Source organism: Eublepharis macularius, chromosome 14 (genome assembly GCF_028583425.1).
Source record: "Eublepharis macularius isolate TG4126 chromosome 14, MPM_Emac_v1.0, whole genome shotgun sequence".
Classification (NCBI taxonomy): domain Eukaryota; kingdom Metazoa; phylum Chordata; class Lepidosauria; order Squamata; family Eublepharidae; genus Eublepharis; species Eublepharis macularius.
In genome coordinates this window covers 63,768,749-63,786,473 of record NC_072803.1, presented here as the reverse complement: position 1 = coordinate 63,786,473, position 17,725 = coordinate 63,768,749, and the positions used below count along the sequence as shown (strand labels likewise).

The following is a 17,725-nucleotide window of genomic DNA, read 5'->3' as shown; positions in this document are numbered from 1 at the left end:
GACATCTGCTGGTGGGTAAGGAGGTGTGCTACCGAGGGCAGGCCGCCACCCATGGCTACGCCGGGCGGCCATACGAACATGTATGAGTCCCTGCGCCAGTGCTGGAGAGGGCGAGGCGGGGGGCGGGCTGCAAGTTAGTCGGCTTCCTAAGCTTCTTCAGGTCCATAAACACCCCCTGCAGCAGTGGAAAGTTACGCCACGAAAAAAGTAGGCATAGCCCATAGGCGCCCATTGAACGGAAAAACCTGGGCCCCTCTCCTTGTGCCCACCCCCACCCCCATGGCCCAAACAGGGCATAGGATGGTGAGTACCAGGTGGACCAATCTGCGTGCGCTTCTGGGGTGGGCGAGCCCCCCTCCCCGTGCCCAATAACCTGCCCACGCTCCTGTCAGTCTATGCAAGACAGGATACTTTGAAGCTGACTCCCAATACTTGCAGCAAGAAATCCAGGCTCTTGAGTAAATGGGTTTTATTAAGATATCTTGGCTTCGCCATACATATGTCCATAGGATACACAGAAGCAATTAAAGGCGTCTGGCTGTACACAGGTTTCTTGTTAAGAATGACGCATTGAGTACGATACATTATATCTACCACTCTACATGTCCCCCACCCTTCTAGCCCATCCAGTAGAACACAATCAGTAGCGGGATGGAAGGAGCTGTCCCAAGGCCGCTGCAGTGAGCCATCCGAGATAAGGGCTCGGCCGTCCTGGAATCTGGAAAGCAACAAGGGAACAGGTGCACGAGGCTATTGCAACATATATCTAAAGCTGGGTAACAGTATGGAGGGACTATGGGCAACTTACCTGACAGCTCCCTACAAAGCCTCTGGCTGTGCCATTCACAAACTCAGGTAAGTGGGTGGCGGCCAGAGGCTCTGCCCAACAGCCTCTTTTCACAGGGACTTTGTGCGCAAAGTGGGAGAGTGGGTACTCACAGTCATGGCCCATGAGTGCACTGGGGGGGCTTAGCGGGAAAACTGGGAGAACTTTGCACTCGCTCAAGGGAAGAAGGGCAAAGTCCAGAATGTCTGACTAACTAGCAATAACAACCTAAGTCCCCTTGCTTGTTATATGACTCTGGAGTTCCGGCTCGTTAAGGAGCAAAGGAGCACTGACAGGTAAGAAGGAGCTGGGGTGGCAGCTGACCCAGCTCACTGATTTGTGCCAGCTGCTTCCCTCACCTGAACTCTCCTGACCACCAGCCTCTTCAGGTGAGGCTCGGGGGGGGGGGGAAGGGGTGGCAGCAGCAGCCCCTTCCTGCCACAGAGGCAGTTACCCAGAAAACTACTCTTGACACAGCCAATTGGGAGGCTACCCATATGGGTTCTCTGTTCAGACTCCTTCAGCTGGCATCATATGGTTGTGAGCTGCACCTGTGGAGCTACCGCCACAGCTCTCAACCAATGAACACATTCCCAGATGTTGCAGATTGGACTTGGCCTCTGCTGTGCACTGGCCTGGGTCACTTGCAATACATGTCTGTTTCCCTTGCAGGCAGATCGCCACTCGTCCTGGAGACCAAGGAGCACGACTGTCTAAGCCCCCTGTAAGCCTCCACGAGTGCCATTCAGGTCCAGCCCAGGGAGTAGTTTACCAAGGAAGCCTGTGGCTCGGTCACATTGGCAGGAATTACATCCAGAGAACCTCTACACCTTTTCCAGTTTAATAAAATATGTTGAAAAACAAGAAACTGCTGCCTTTTCATTTGTTCCCCTGACATTGACAGTAGCTGCTGCCGCCCCAACTCCCCGTCGGGACATCTTCTCATGCATCCCCGCAAAATTTTCCTGGCTTGGAGCTCGGATGGATGGGGTGGGCTCTGCTGCCAGGAGGAGCAAGTGTCAAGTGGTGCCCTGTCCAGCGTCCCTGCCCCCTTCCTTCTCCTTAATGTAACTTCAGGCAGTGGGGTGGGAATTGAAGTGTGGCCCATGAATGTCTGGCAGGGCGGGGGGAGGCTCCACTGAGGACGTTCATTCTCTGACAGACTGAGCTGCTGGCATCTGATAAGCCAGGCAGAGAAGAAGGTGGAAGTTACTGCCGGGAGGTGGGGGACGTGGAGCGACATATGGGGATCTCCAGAGCTCCTCCTCCAGGAGGATGGACCACCCTCTATTTCGCTGTTTGTGGAAGCAGGGATGGACTTGGGAAATCTGGCACGGGGAGGGGGTGAATGGCGGCCCCCGGAGCAGTTTCTCTGCTCCTGCAGGCTGTCAGTCCACTGGGGGGGGGGCATCACCTCTGGACTGAGGCATGGCTCTCGTGGTCCAACCTGTGTTCTTGCATCATTATGATACAGTGATGTTTTAAAATGGTGCCACTACCATCCCTCGGCAGGGATGCCTGCTCCCTGACTGGGGGGGGGGCTATTGGTGGGCAGCGGGGATCACAGCATCCCCACTGGCTGCGCCGCCATTGGCTCATGTGAGTGGGGTTGTTGGGAACGGCAGGTGGGTGCTCCTGCTGGAGGCTGCGCCTTGCTTTGCTGCACTGGGGCGCTGGCGGGACTCTCCTGCAAAAGTCCATAGGGATTGGCAGAGCGGCACCCCATTTACGTTGACGCACAAGCAAAGGCACTGCCCTGGGTTTAGGACTGAGCTGGAAATTTCCCCCCAGTGTAATGGGTATTTCTGTTTTTCCTTATTTTTTTCTGTATCTCCTTTGTTGTTTAGAAAATAATTTTTTTTAAAAAAGAATTCCTAGTGAAGCTCTGTCATCTAGTTTGCCTCTCTTCTCCTTTGGAATGTAGGAGTAGGCCTTGCTTCCAAACAGTGCAATCCTATGGAGAGTTACTCCATTGACTTCAATGGGCTTAGACTGGAGTAACTTTCCATAGGATAGCACTGAAAGACTCTCAGGTGCTTTACACTTGGTACATAGCCATGCCAAAGTTCAAGTGGGGTAGCTTCAGTAGCCTTTGTTGGCAGTCTGTTCTGTGTTATGTGGCAGTCATGACTTGATTTGGTAGTTGAACATCATGCAACATACATCTCACCATGTCTAGCAGTGTCCTATTCTTTCTCTCTGTAACTCCATTTTGCTCAGGAATGTAGGCCACTGTGGTCTGGTGTTCTATGCCTTCCTGTCTCAGGAATTGCTGCGTGGCCTTAGACATGTATTCTGCACCATTATCTGAGTGCAGGATCTGTGGTTTCCTTCCAAATTAATTCTGAACCATAGCTACAAAGTCTTTAAGGCAGTCCAACATCTTGGATTTCTCTCTGAGGAGATATACTACTGTGTATCTTGAAAAGTCATCAAGGAATGTAACAAAATATTTATTCTTTCCCAGAGTTTGTACAGATAGAGGGCCACAGATATCTGAATGAATTATATCAAGCGGCTTCCTTGTTTTATGCTCACTTTGCTTTTGAAAAGGCAGTTTAACAGACTTAGAAATTATGCAGCATTCACATCTCTGGTTAGGTACATGACAATTTTCTAGATCAAGTCCATTTGCTAGAGGGAGGAGCCAGAGGGAGGAGATAATTGATACAGTTTTCTCACCAGCTTAGTTGGGAGGAGTGGTGACAACTTGTAGCCAAGCAGCCAAAATGCAAAGCAGTCCGAAACCTGATCTCTTAGAGTGGGGAGAGAGAATAAAAGCAGAAACTGAAAAGGAGGGGGGAAATGTGCCCAAAGCTGAACTGAAACAGGTGGGGGATGGCCACTTGTACAAGGGAAGCAAACTTTATATCCCAATCAGTTGAAGAAAAGAAATCCTGCACCAATGTCATGATGCCAAAATGGCTGGACATTTTGGATATCTAAAAACATTGCACTTAGTACAAAGGCAATTTTGGTGGCCAGCCACGAGAAAAGATATTTCTCAATATATGTCCTCCTGCCCAGTGTGTATAATGGAAAAATCAAGGGGAGGAAAAACCCCTGGACTGTTACAACCATTGGAAACTCCTCCTAGAGCATGGGCTGTGATTTCAATGGACTTTATTACAGATCTCTCCACCTCGAAAGGACACACAGTCATTCTAGTAGTAGTGGATCTGTTTTCAAAACAGGCTTACTTTATTCTGTGTACCACTATACCCACAGCTAAGAAGCTGACCAGCCTGTTCCTGAAGCTTATAGTAAAATTGCACTCGTTTCCTAATAAGGTAATTTCCGACAGGGGTCCACAGTTCATTGCCAACTTCTGGCGGGAGCTCCCCGCCAATTTCCATAGTGGAAATTGAACAAGGAATTAGCTCCGCCTATCATCTTCAAATTGATGGACAATCTGAATGCACAAATCAGGTGCTTGAACAGTTCCTAAGATGCTACATTAACTACCAACAAGATGATTGGTTGGACTTTCTTGATTTCGCCAAATATGCGTATAACAACTCAGTACATTCCTCAACAGGAGCTACACCATTTAAAATAGTACATGGATATGAAGGGAATGCTCTGCCTTTCGCTACAGTCCCTGAATCCTCACAGGGAGGAGACCTGGAGGAATGGTGGACTAAGTTAGTTTCCCAATGGGGAATCATTCAAAAGACTTTGGATAAAGCCAAAGAGGATTACAAAAAGTTTGCTGATAGAAAACGCTCAGAGGAATGGGAGCTGAAGCCAGGAGATTTTGTATACGTCTCTACTAAAAACATAAAAGGGGAACAACCTAGTAAAAAGCTTGGAGATACCTAGGTCCTTTCCCTGTGAAGAAAGTAAATAACGTGACTGTAGAAATTGAACTTCCAAAGAACTTAAGACAAATCCATCCTGTGTTCCACTTCAATCTTCTAAAGAGGGCTCCCCCCCAGATCAGTGGCATCCTGAAAAGGGACCCCCTCGCCCCATGTTAGTAGATGGACACATTTACTATGAAGTGAAAGAAATCCTGGACTCGAAAGTTAAACACAACAGACTTTTTTACCTGGTCAGGTGGAAGGACTTTGATGAATTGTATAGAGAATTGGTAGAGCAACCTCATATGAATGTACCTAGACTAATTTCTAACTTCCATAGATGCTATCCTGACAAACCAGGCCCTTAAGGAGAGAGGCCATCTTTAGGGAGGCAGAATGTCATGTATGTCTGCATGCATTCATCCATGCCAATTTTAATTCAATTTTGATACTGTTCTGCTGAACACAGTGTATCTAGTTATAATAACCCAATGTCACTTGGCTGGTATCATAACTATTCTTTTCTCAGGCTTTCGCAGGTGGTTATTTGTTGTATTAGAGCAGCTTCCAGAGTTTATGGCCTTGTGTTCATTCCCAAACAGTGCTGTGTCTTGCCTCCCAGTAACTCATCGTGATATCACAAATATGTAAAATGTTCTCACACAAAGAAAGCACTGAGGTACTGTTTACAATTAGGAGGGGGGAGAGAGGAGTGAACCAGAAGGGTAAAAGAGAAACCTTTTCCATGTGAGGTCATTCCTGTGAATTTTCTACTCATGCTGCCTAGAGCTCTATTGCTTCTAAGTAGACCTATGGAACTGTATATTGAAATTAACTGATTTCTGAATAAAAATCCATTTGACTAATTACTGGTGTCTTACTGCAAATGGGCCAGAGGTCTGTCTGCAGTATCCTGTCATCCATAGCCTGTTGGCTATGATTTGGATCTGAGAGGTGTAGGAGGGACCCAGAAGGGATCTTTGGTGGCTCTTAGCGGTCCCACATTAGTGACATTTGGTATACAAAAAACTGAGGGGGAAAGATGTGCCAGGGCATGGGGAAGAAGCCCTGGGATGCATTTTGTAGAATCCTAAGGTGGAACATGGGATATGTTGCCGCTAAATTGGATTTGGTGGTGCCGGATGCACTGAAGGCTACTGAGACAGATGAGCAAACGGGGAGGGCACCATCCCTCTGAGACTAGAAAAGACGGCAGATGCTGTAGCTCAAACTATGGCTAAAAGGAACACTGTGGGGGGGGGGCTTAAAAACTAGCTGCTTTATGAAGGTTTCACAGCAGCTGACCAAGGAAAACAAGACTGACATCTAGAGCCTGCCTCACCGTGCACAGAACGAGGCTGCTGGTATGCAATTCCTTCTCTGAATAGATGGGAGATTATTAATTTAGTATAACAGCAGCCTTGAATCAACAGCCTTTGAAGCCAACTCGACAATCCGGAATTGTGTCTGCATATTTCACAATTCCCCTCGCCTTGGAGTCTGCCCTGGTCTCCCTTGAAGTTTTACCTGTGAGAGGTCAGCCCATCTCAGAGACAGAGAAAATAGTTTCTTGATGTGAGCATCTTTTTAATCCAGCCTTGCTTTGTGAATTACAATTAATTTTTATTTCAGTCTCAGGCATGGACGATCTCCCCACCCCCTGGCGTGCAAGAGACATGTTTATTTAATCTTCCCAGGAGGAAAAGAAAAAGAAACCTAAATTAGAATGGGCTTCAGAGAAGAAATGGGTGGAAGCAATTAGCAACATTATTTCTCTTTGACTTAATTACCATTACATTACATAGGAATAAAGAAACGGACGCACTGCAGGGTAGAGAGGAATTTCCATCTAGGGCTTGCTGTTGGAGAGAGACTAGGAAAAGAACCCCAAGAAAAAAGCATAAAGTTTTTTTTATGGTATCATTAACCTTGTTTCCTCTTACTAGGCTATGGCTTTTAATGATTTATTTATTGGGCCTGTTATGTATCAGAGGGCGTAATGTGCTTTGGAAACCTGTGGAAACTCAAGCATCAACTAGCTGCCCCGTCCAGCTCTTCCTCCCAGTGGCTGGGGGATGGCTCTGGGAAGCTTGCAAGGAGGGTGCAAGAGAGAGAGGCAACCCCCTCCCTCCATGCCGTGTTTGCCTCAGCACTGCCAGATCAGAGGTCTCCTGCCTCTGAATACTTTCCAAAGGATAGCCGTGGTTGCCTGTTTTTGCACAATAAAACGGAGTAAAATTTTCCACACCGCAGGCATAGGGCAGTGTGAGTTCTGAGTCATTTTCTTTTTCCAAAAAAGTCTCTTGTTCCTGTTTAGGAAGATGGCTAAATTAACCCGCAGGAAGGCAGCCTTTGGTGCTATTCCTTCCTACTGGACTTCTTGCTGAAACCATCAATGCATGTGAACTTCAGAAGAACTGATATCAACCCCATGTTGATACAAATCCCCTGGGCCGGATGGGGTGCACCCGAGAGTGCTGAAAGAACTTTCTAGAGAACTTGCAGAACCCCTGTCCATCATCTTCAAGGCCTCCTGGAGGACTGGGGATGTGCCACAAGATTGGAGAAGAGCGAATGTTATCCCAATCTTTAGGAAAGGGAAGAAGGATGACCCGGGAAACTACAGGCCAGTCAGCCTGACTTCTGTTGCTGGGAAGATATTAGAGCAGATTTTAAAGGGATCGATCTGTAAGCATCTGAAGGACCGCTCAGTGATCCGGGGAAGTCAGCATGGTTTTGTCCCCAACAGATCTTGCCAGACCTACCTGGTTTCCTTCTTTGATCGAGTGACCAGCTTACTGGATTGGGGGAACTCTGTTGACATGATTTATCTGGATTTCAGTAAAGCTTTTGATAAGGTTCCCCATGACATTCTGATGGGCAAACTGGAACACTGTGGAATGAACTATAGGATAGTTCGGTGGATAGGGAACTGGTTAGAGGACCACACCCAAAGAGTGGTGGTCAAGGGCGTTTCATCAGATTGGAGGGAGGTGTCCAATGGGGTGCTGCAGGGCTCAGTTTTGGGCCCGGTACTTTTCAATATTTTTATCAATGATCTGGATGAAGGAGTGGAAGGGCTGCTCATTAAATTTGATGATGATACCAAATTGGGAGGAGTAGCAAACACCCAAGAAGATAGAAATAAAATTCAACAAGACCTGAATACTCTGGAGAAGTGGGCAGCTGTGAATAGGATGCAATTCAACAAAGACAAGTGCACAGTATTACATCTGGGCCACAAAAATGTGAATCACAAATACTGGATGGGGGATACACTTCTGGGCAGTAGTATATGTGAAAGAGATCTTGGGGTAAGAGTGGACTGTAAACTAAATATGAGCAGTTATTGTGATGCGGTGGCAAAAAAGGCCAATTCAATCCTGGGTTGTATCAAAGGGGCCATAGCGTCGAAATCACAGGAGGTCATAGCCCCTCTCTATACTGCCTTGGTCAGGCCGCACCTGGAGTATTGTGTGCAGTTCTGGAGGCCTCACTTCAAAAAGGATGTGGGCAAAATCGAGGGGGTGCAGAGGAGAGCGACAAGAATGATCAGGGGTCTGGAGACTGAGCCCTACGATGAAAGGCTGAGGGCCTTGGGAATGTTTAGTTTGGAGGAGGTTGAGGGGGGACATGATTTCTCTCTTTAAATATTTGAAAGGCTGTCATTTGGAGGAGGGCAAGGAGCTGTTCCAGTTGGCAGCAGAGGGTAGGATGCAAAGCAAGGGGCTTAAATTACATGCAGAAAGGTACCGGCTGGCTATTAGGAAAAACTTTTTCACAGTGAGAGTAGTTCAAAAGTGGAATCAGCTGCCTAGGGAGGTGGTGAGCTCCCCATCACTGGCAGTTTTCAAGAAGAGGCTGGATGAATATTTGTCAGAGATGCTTTAGGCTGATCCTGAACTGGGTAGGGGGTTGGACTAGATGGTTTGTATGGCCCCTTCCAACTCTATGATTCTATGTGGTTGATATCCACATGGATAGATCCAAACACAAAGCTTGCAACACAGATCTGACTGGCTATTTCAAATTGGTGCCCAAGAATGTTGTCCTTCATTGCCTCTGTGGTTCTTGTTCCTGCCTATAGTCCCAATAGTTGATGGTGAGGCACCAGTCATCATATGCTACTGCACACCAGTTCATTTTCTTCCGAGAGGAAATGTAGTCTATGCATACGCAGAAACATTTGTACTGTCATGATGGGTTAACTACTGGATATTTTGATAGACTGAAAGCACTTTGCCCTGAGATTCCCAGAAAAGGATGCCTCCTGTTCCTCTGGGGAAAAGAAACACACAATTCAACTTTTCCCAGAGAGAAATAAGGATACCTCTGTGTGCACATCTGATGCCAAAAGATCCATTGCTTGACTTGCCCCCACTGCTGGAGAATGCTTGCTGCAGACCATTTGTGATGATTTGCATGGGTTGTTGACAGAACAGAAGAACTGACCTGCATCTCATTTAAACTGGACCCCCCAGTTGCTAGACATGCCACATTCACACGACAGACCTGTGGCCCAGACATGTGTTGTGCAGGCCTGCTAATGTTGCATGTGCAGTGGGATTCCACCCATAGCTGCCCAGTTTAACTTAGATGCTGGGCACTCCAACGTACACACTCCAATGTCCACTCTTCTTTACATTTTAATTGGGCCTTGGTTTAGCCTGAAAGAGTCTGTTCCATCCTGGCTTCCGAAGCCCTGTGACCTAGTTCGTAAGAACATCAGAGCTGGATCAGACCAAAAGCTAGCATCTTGTTGCACACAGTCACCAACCAGATGCCCCTGAAAAACCTACAAACAGAGCTTGGAGGTCCGAGCCTCTCTCCCTGTAGTTGCCCTTCTCTTTAATCATGGTGGCTGAAAGCCATGGACCTTTGGGACTGAACATCAAGCCTTAAACCTGGAGAACAGCAATATAAATGAGTGCAAACTAGGGTTGCCAGCTCCAGGTTGGGAAATTCCAGGAGATCTGGGGGGTGAAACCTGGAGAAACCTGGAGAAAGTGGGGTTTGGGGAGGAAAAGGACCTTGACATGGCATAATTCCATAGAGTCCACCCCCCAAAGTAGCCATTTTCTCCAGGTGAACTGATCTCTGTGGCCTGGAGACCAGTTGTAATTCCGGGAGATCTCCAGCCACTACCTGGAGGCTGGCAACGCTAGTGCAAACTAACAACAGGGCTAGTGATCGATCAGGAGCAGGTACCTGCAAACAGAAACTTGTTTTCTATGAAGTAATACTGTACAAGTATAGAGGTCCCAACATTTTTACAAACCAAAGCCATACTTACGCTTGTATTTGTGCCTGATCAGTCATCCTGGGTTTCCCCGGGGAAGCCTGGGCCTTATGGCTTGAGGAGGGCGCTACAAATTCTGATAAATATTCCCCCTTTATTTGGAGTATCTTATTTGGAAACTACTGCCTCCTTCACAGGCGGATGCTTGGTTTGCAACCTCCCAATTGCTCATCATGGCAGCCATCAAGCCGTTGTCTGTGTTCTGCCCCTCCCCCAGCATCCATTGTATGGCGGTGCCCACCTCTGTTCTTAAAATTCTAGCAGTGCCCATGGGCACAACAAGGCTGGGGATCCGTGGACTATGAGATTGGTTTGCTGACTGTGCTTTGGGGTTCCTCTGTGTTTCAACTGACTGGGGTCCCCCAACAAATTTCCTTGGGACAGCCCTTTGCTCGCCTTCGCTGTTTTTCCCAAGCAGCACACAACCCCAATAGCGTCAGACCGTCCTGAGCTAACCAACATGGTGGTGTTCTCATGAATGAAATGCTATGAATTAATATTACCTAAGAAGAAGTGATTGGACGAAATGGGGCAGAGATCCTATGCTGGCAAAACCCGTAGGCATGGCTTGTCTAAACGCTGACTTCTGCAGGTGAATGCTACAGAGACTGCCTTTTACATTTTTTTTTACAATGAATTTTTGAATGCCTGCGTGCATTCTAGACTGTATGAGAGTGACATTGTACTTGTTGTATTTTCCCACCAGTTGGCTATGTATATAATTTGTATGGATTTATGAAATTGACAGTTTTCATGGAGCACTTTTGCACTTTATACTTATTAAAAGGGTTATACATTTGTTATATATTGTTCACTCCAGATAGCTAGTGTGTTTGCGTTATTTCTATTTGCTGGGACTTCTGAGAGTGGTGCAGCGTTCTCAAACCTACAATCTGAAGCGGCTTGTCCCATTCTGCCCCCTCATTCTCTTGCCTGTGTGAACCCAAACGCCGCCCGATGTCACAAACAACCAGCAAGTAAAAAAGGGGCAAAATCTTTCTTTGCGCTGTACTAGTTTTCTGCGAGCAGGGGAGAGTCAGAACTGGAGGCCGCCCAGCCACCGCATCCCACTGCACGTGTGAACCAGCCTAAGCTTGCGCCCGTGCGGATAGGACGCCGAGGAGGGCGTAGTCTCCACGCGCCCGCCCCCTGGAGCCCCGCCTCCGCGAGCCCAGTTGTTTATCGCCCAGGCCGCTCCTGCCGCCTCCTCCGCGCTCCCTCCGAGGCAGTCACGTGATCCCATATTCCGGAACTTTTTGTGGCCTCTCTCAGAATCACGAGACTTTCTTTCCTTCAAGTGGCGTCGCGCTCTGCTGAAAGATCCCTCCGCGGTCGAGTCCTGTATAGCGGCTCCCATGCTCTGTCGTCTCCTCATCCTTGAGGAACTCGATGCGCCTGACAGAGAAGACAGCTGGCCTGTGTCAGCGGCGGCCGGGAGAAGCGGGAGACTTGTGCCGGGGGACTACTTTTTCGCTGACAGAGTGGCGGACGGATCCGAGAGGGGACGCCAGAGAGGGAGGAAGGGCCAAGATGGCGGCGCCCTGTGGCTTAGAAGAGCCCTGAGTGGTAAACAGCTGAGGGGAGGAGAAGGAAGGGTGAGCGAAGGCGGCTGGGAATGGGAAAGAGGGAGCGAGAAAGGGAGGGAAGGGAGACTGAATGAGGGGAAGGAGAGGGGGGCGTGAGAGAGGGGGTGGGGCAGGGGAGAAAACGCTGGGCAGAAGGGTGGAAGGGAGGGAGGAGGGGGAGGAGAAAAAGAAAGGAGGGAGTGACAGCAGCGGCGGCGGCAGAGTCGAGAAGGAAGGGGGTGTGGAGGTAGCAGGTGGGGGAAGGGAGAGCAAAAACCCGACAATGCTCATAATGTCACTTAATATTTTAACGTTACACAGCGTTCACGTGTCATCTCGGTTATCCTTGCTATAGGTAGGTTACTGAAAGTAGAGGGGGGAGTGGGGAAGGAAGAAAGTATCGATGGAGGGGTAGAAAATGGGTGGAGAATTTCAGGGGAGCAAAAAGTAATGGTCTAGGAGTAGGGGGGAGCGTGAAATGCAAAAGATGTTGCAAAAGGATAATACGGAGTGCTGTCTTGGGCTCAGAGTGCTTTGCACCGATTGCCTTACAACTGCCCTGTGAGGGAACTCAGAAGGGGAGGGGGAGGGGTTTAGTGATGGGGAAAGGATGGAAGGGAAGTGTGAGTGCTGCAGAAGAACAGATGAAAATACAAATAACTAAGAGTTTTCTAGCTTTCAGCGTTTGAAGAAGCCTTGCTTGTATTATATTGGCCATCCTTTCTAATAACCCTGTATAGCAGATAATGGTAAATATAGGTGGAGGAGAAAGCGTGAGAAGATAGAACAAGGATCTGCTTATGGGGGGAAAAGATGAGGGGGATAAGTGTGATTAAAAGCAAATGGGAAGTAATAAATACTGATGAAAAATTGTGTGAGAGAATACTATCTCCTAGGGTTGTCTGCTTTATCTTTGCAAAGTTTCTTTTCTTTAAAATTTGTCCTGCATTCTCTCTCTCAGCTGATTTTAAAATCATTACCTTGGAGGAATATGTAGCCCTTTCCATGCTTTTCTGACCTTTACCTGGAGGGAGTCTCATTTCTTAGAGTTCTTTCTGCATGAGGATGTTAAAAATAGTATTTAGCAAAAAGGTTGAATGAACTTTCACTGAAATTGAAAATATATATTAGCATATAATATCCTTTTAAAAACTTGAACTTTCCCTTGGGAAACATGCTGGTCAGCACGAGAGAAATATAACTAAAGGAACAATATACATTCTTTTGTTCAGTAGGCTTACTTTTATAGTGTGGGTTGCTTTTCCCCCCAGGATAATCGGGAAATGAATTTGACATGATGATGATGATGATGATAACAGATAATCAAGGTGGACTCATGCAGTGCCTGAAAGTTTTCCAATGCTTCCTTTCTTGAAAGACTTATGTAGGTTTATTTGCAAATTTGGAACAATGGCTCCCCCATAGCTGAACTGGGACATAGAATTTTTATCCTATTACAGATGCTACTTTTCTGCACTTCACACCCAGGCTTTGTTAAGCTAACAACAACATGTATCGTAGCTAGCTTCCCGACTCTCTAATTTATAATACCTCTTTCACTCTCTGCCTGGATTATAGGCACCCCTCCTTTTCCCACAACTTGTATCTGACAAAGAGAGCTCTTACTGTCAAAAGTTCATATCCTGGAAATCTAATTGGTCTTTAAGGTGCTACTGGACCTGAATCCTCTTTAGGTTACTAGCCAAAGCCAACCACTGTTAAATATGCCTGTCTTTTTGACAAATTAAGATTGTTCATCTGTGAATTTTCAGTGCATTGTAAATAAACTCTGTAATTTAAAATATTAATCCTTTAGGACTGACAAAAGTTGCTTCTTCTCATACTTTCTCATGCTGAATATTTCTAGTTCCATTTTGTATTACTGTTGACATTTACTATGTACGTTATGCTTTACAAAGTAGTGTAATAACAAGACAGGTTACTTCCTTGAAGAGCTTACATTGTAAGTGTGAGAGACAAGGGAGGAAATAGAAAGGAAAATGGCAAGAAGATGGATCTGAGCAAATGCAATGGCACAAACTTTTAGTTGTGGATGAAGAAGTGAAATGTAAGGCTTTGCACAAAAGGTGTTAAAGAATAGAGGGGTAACCCCATATGGGTGATTAGGAGGAAGTTCTGGACAGTGATGGAGGATATGCAGTTATTTAAGCTATAGTGGACTCGTTTAGCTATTCTACTTTGGTTAGGCCCAAGAGTTTCAATGGTCTCTGAATCAAATGGTGAGGTCTTTTTAATTTTAGTTATAGTAAAGAGAACGTAAAACCTCTGAGGCCTTCAGCATTCAGTTTTATGTTATTCAGTTTTGTTAATGTCTGCCTTGCTAGTGTTAATATGATTACACTTTACAGTTCAATCCTGTGCCTGTTGACTTGACAATAAATGCATAGGACAACATCTTAAATAGGTAATAGTGGTTGCTCTCTGAATCAGCCCTGTGGTGGTTTGAATTCCATTACTACCATAAACTCTAGAGGTGGCCTTGGGTAAGCCAGCCTCTCCTCCAGCTCCAGCTATATTGTAGGGATAATAATAACACTGACTTTGTTCACCGCTCTGAGTGAGGCATAGATTATTATCACCTCAATGCCAACCAGTTCACCTTTTAACACTCTCAAAATGTATATATAACAAACTAAGAAACTGGCTTCAGTAATGTAGACTTGGGAGAGACCTGTTGATGTGTTATCGATGTATTATGTTCTTTAATAAGTTACTGACCTATGCTTCTTGATGTAAGATGGTGTCTGTAGGCTCTTACTTGACACCTCTTAGCCTGACTTTGGCATTGATTGAACAAATAGCCGTGTTCCTCTCCTTCCTAAAACAGCAACTTGAAAGGTTAGTAGTAACCCTGTAGTAGCTTAGTTGTCTGACTTATCCCACCAACTGGCAAGAACAGTTTTAGCAAGATACGTGGTAAAATGGTATGTGAATGGGCTCCAGTTCCAGTGAAGCGATCTGTATTTTTCATAGGCAGTGAGTGGGGAAATTAAGTATTTAGTTGTGGTTGTGGTTAGGTCCATGTCGTTCAGCAGCCTGTCTCTGAGTCTACCCATAGCCAGCAAGATGCTCCTGGGTGCTTGCTGCCCTGATTTGGATGGTGATGGTTTCACTTGTTTGGCACCAGCATTTAATATGTGTGCATGTTTTACTTCTGAATGTGGAAGCTTCATTTAGCTGTCATGGTCAGTTTTAGGAATTTGTCCAGTCCTTTAAAGTCAGTTAAACCATTGTCCATCACCATTCACATAGATGAATTCTGTAAACAAACAAAAAAAGGTCATTTAAAGGCATTCTATTTCCTGCCTGTTTTGGTCCTAACTCCAGTCACTTTTGCTGGGTAACTATTTGTTCTATTATATTAGGGTTTCAATAAGTCTGTACAGTTCTGATCTTATGTTAAAAGATCCAGCTTCTCTTATAGTCAAGATCCAAATGCCTTGCCTTCACTATACTTTTTTTTGACTGTATAGTCTGTTGCCTGACCAGTTGCAGAGAATTCTTCTGCCTTTTAAATTGGACCCCATTCATTACCTGTCCTGCCATCTCAGTTCCTAATCTGGAGTGAGTTTTGAGAAGTAGTATTACTTTACAGGTCCCTGAATTCAAACTTTCAGTCTTGATTATGATTTATTTATTTACTTCTTCTATACTCTACCTGTATATGATTTATGTATTTCATCTATTCTTTACCTGTCCTGTAGTAGTAGTGGTAATAAATAAATAGCAGCACTTATATACTGCTCTTCTAGACAGATGAGTGCCTCACCCAGAGAGGTGAACAAGTTAGTGTTATTCTTATCCCCACAATCCAGCTGGGGAGCTGGGCTGAGAGGAGGGGCATCCCCAAGGCCACCTACTGAGCTCATGGCAATTGTGGGCTTTGAACCAGTAGAGTACTGGTTCGCAGCTGAACTACTTAATCGTTGTGCTACAACAGCTCTCTGATACTTCTAAGTGCAGTTTTACCAGAATGCTTTTAAATCAAAAGTGTTTTGCAGGGTGCATGCACAAACAGATTCAGATAGGAAGCTGATTTGACTGTTGGCCCATGATTAACGCAAAGGGCCTCATTCTAATAACATTTGGTCAATTAACTTCATATATTGATCAAATGTCTAGTATTTAAAACATTAATTTTGTACAGCTGTATCAGAAAGTTGACAAAAACAAGCAAACTGCTACTGTTAATAAAACAATGAAAATAATTTCTAACCATACTTAATTATCTAGATCTAACATATGAATATGTAAATGAGTAACTTTCAGGAAGGGCTTCTTCTTGGCCTTCATCCAGGAACTTGAAGAAGAGCCCTGTTTTAGAATGAAATAGCTCACATGTAGTCACTGTAAAAGAGAGGAACTGATTTTCTTAAGTGTGCTCGTGAAGGAGACTAGAGGTCATGGTGGAGACTAGATTGAAACTTGTATATGTACCTTAGGTTTCATGATGCACTTGAAAAAAGAAAAAAATGCCCTCTGTCCAAAGGTGGTGTTGGCTTCCTGTAATGCTTGATTATGGTCAGTTGGTGGTTTCAAGAGACCTAGTACGGCTGTGCTGATGGGGCAAGCTAGCCATCTCCAGCAAGAAGCCTCGATGTCTTTAACATAGAGAACGATGTAAAAATACTTTAATATTCCAAGACAAATGTCTCCCTAGCATGAATATTTTTCCTCCCATTCTGCATCTGTCTGATTGCTAGTATTTTATACATTATTATGAAGTATACTATATTTTATGATATATACTATTAAATATATCTAACACATTCAGATTATAGACTGAGGGAGTATAGCATTCATTCAGAACTTTGCATGGGTATATGAGCTGCCACTAGTAAATTCTTAAATTGAATTTTTGTTTCATAATCCCAGTGCTTCAGAAGCAATCCAAAAAGAGCAATCTTTCGGAATTTTCTCCTTAATTGCTTCCTCTAGGATTTTAAATACCCCCCAAGTATCTTTTAGCTTTCAGATATTGTCTTTCATAGCATTTCAAATGTTTGTATCGCTCGATATTGTCTCTGTAGTCCTGTCAACATCCCTGTAAGACACTGAACTCAAGAGTTCACACTTTTTTGCCAGGCCTTGGTAGCCAGTCATTATTAGTGATGACCTTAGCCCTTCCCCTGCACAGGGAACTGGGTGGTGGGACAGAGTCTGTCCCTGACTGTTTTAAAGAAGCAGTTATACTCTGCCTTTCTGCAGTTTGCTCACAAAGATATTACAGAGAATATATATGAATATCTTGTTGCTCTAGCAGATTTTCTGAGGACCTTTTTCAGATTTTTCCAATAGAAAAATTCTCTGTAAGACACAGCTCCCCAACTCCCTGTTTTAAAAAAAAGTTTTTCCCCAGGCTTCAACATTTTCAGAAATTTTACATCTCTTTGGAATAAACCCATTCTCTCACCTGCCTGTGAGCTTATACTGAACTTTGAGGATTGTAATGAGAATTTTGTTGCTTCTGTTTGCTTCCAAAGCCTGATCTGGGGTCTGTTATAAGGTTGATCCTGTTTCAGTTGAAGTAGTCACTGAGCTCAAATACATGGTTTTTGGTGGAGTCTGCATTTGCAGACTGTTATAGTTTGTAGCCATTATAGTGCACTGGCTCTCATCTCCGTTGTTAATGCTGTCAACCGGAAACAGATGAATGTGACAGAATCCCTTATGATAGAAGAAGTCATTGAGAGAAATAAATGTCCTAATTCCTTTCTCTTCAGGCAGGATAGCTTAAGCGATCCTAGAGTACCTGATGGATGCCAATCCAGATCTTTCCCTTTATTTCATCTAAGAAGGAGAACTATAACTTCCCCAGCCATTATGTTGGTTTACAGAGCTGCTTGTGTAGCTTGGTTTAAATTGATCACTTATCTGTCTGCCTCTGAGTAAAGATTACTTCAAGGTGAACTGGCAGATCGGTTATTTTCTGTTTAGGTCTCATATCACTGATGTGTTATTGTGGCCCACACAAAATGTGCATAGTAACATATTTTGTGGGCCAGGAACTTTGAGGGGTTTATTAGGGAGGCTGTTTCCCCCCTGTTACTAAATCTAGTTGTAATGTGTATCTAGTCAATGTTTCTGGTTTACTACATAGTAAAGTGGCCAGCTTGGTGTGGGAATTGGTACAGTACTGGACAGGAGTAAGAGGGTTCATGCACTCAGCTAGAGTAGAGTAAGGGCTGTACTTCTGCTTTCCTCTCTACTG

At 45.2% G+C, this 17,725-nt stretch overlaps 1 protein-coding gene across 2 annotated transcripts in view; it reads left to right on the top strand.

The window, feature by feature from the left end:
* Nucleotides 1–11,447: 11,447 nt before the first annotated feature.
* TSC1 (TSC complex subunit 1) overlaps nt 11,448–17,725 on the top strand; it is a 62,507-nt gene continuing 56,229 nt past the window's right edge. For both annotated transcript variants that reach the window (XM_054997628.1, XM_054997627.1), the window contains exon 1: nt 11,448–11,523. The gene's annotated coding sequence lies outside the window, so the exon portion shown is untranslated. The remainder of the gene's footprint in view (nt 11,524–17,725) is intronic.